The following is a 1,405-nucleotide window of genomic DNA, read 5'->3' as shown; positions in this document are numbered from 1 at the left end:
TTCAGTTGCTTGGTTCAAACTGTCTACACTGTGAGGACATTCATATAACTATACAAAATTTGGGTGGGAATCACCTGATGGATAGAAGATTCCATGGATATAGTTGGTCTAAAATGTGTGATCCAACGACTAAGTATGTTCGCAGATTGGATTCCATCGGTTTTGAAGAGAAAAGTCATCTAATCCAATTTTATTGATTTTCATATTTTTATTATCTAAGTACTTTGTTTCTAAATTTAAATCTGATTCAATCTAATATAATTTAAAGCAGTTTAGAATGAACCGGTTTTTGTTTTTGTATTTTAGGTTAAAATAAATAATTAATGTAATAAAAATTAATTCAAAATATTAAATATCCCATCTGATCATAACTCATTAGTCATAACATAATTGATACATAAAGCTGATTTCAATTTCACACTCCCCAAAAAAGAACATACACAATGTCACCCTTTTATTTATGCTTTAACTCATATTGACGAATATCTATGGTCTAACAAACTACGGTTATCTATATTCAATCAAATGTGCTTTTCACTTAAATTTTGACTAAAATTTTTATCTTCACTCAAATGCACTTTCCAAAAATAAATATAAGTTATTTGTTTACAAAGGAATATGCAAGTAGCTAGATATCCACCATCCTATGTGCAGTGGAGAAAAGGATTATAATTTACGATATTGTTAACCAGCTACCCTTCTAATGTTTTCATTGGGCTCCTTTCTCCTTTCTTGTTTCTCCATTCGTTCTATGGCTACAGCATGTGTGATAATTGGCACTTTAGAAACTGAAAAAGTAAAGCCTTTCCCAGTGTCATCTGTGTTTTAAATTAGTGGTCTGAATTGCCACCCTTGTGGTCATTTTGTGTTTGTCTTTTATTTCTTTTCTTTTTTTATATTCTTTGCCTCTTTCCATCCTTTGTTTCCGACTGAGCTTTAATTTTAAATTTAATTTCTAGTTTTGGTTTGCTTCTCTAGTTTATTTTAATAAATTTTCAAAAAACAAATAAAAAAGGCATCTCCTTTTTCATTGCGTAATGAATTTTTTAAAAACCTTTATTGATGAAAATGCTCTTCTGCTATACTCTACCTAATTACTCTCCTTCATTAGGCTTGGGAGGAAAATAATTAAGCAAAGTGCAGGTCGTCGTAGAAGGGACAGAATTTTGACAATTCTTTCTTAAGAGTTTACCTAGAAAAAAATTGTGAGGACGAGTTAGTTAGTTCATTAATCAATCTATATATATACCATATCAATGTCATTATTAACCAAATTTACAGTTATAGCAGGTGGAGGGAATGGTGCATGGTATACGAAACTATTTTCCTTTTTTCCCCATATGAGAAATGCTATGCAGCCCGACAAGCGTACGACATCAAAAATAAAACTGGAACATTTGATTTT

Source organism: Gastrolobium bilobum, unplaced genomic scaffold (genome assembly GCF_033153095.1).
Source record: "Gastrolobium bilobum isolate Gb01-03AN ecotype WA unplaced genomic scaffold, APGP_CSIRO_Gbil_v1 utg62955, whole genome shotgun sequence".
NCBI classification, from domain to species: domain Eukaryota; kingdom Viridiplantae; phylum Streptophyta; class Magnoliopsida; order Fabales; family Fabaceae; genus Gastrolobium; species Gastrolobium bilobum.
The sequence above is the reverse complement of the archived record's forward strand: the minus strand, read 5'-3'. Positions refer to the sequence as shown.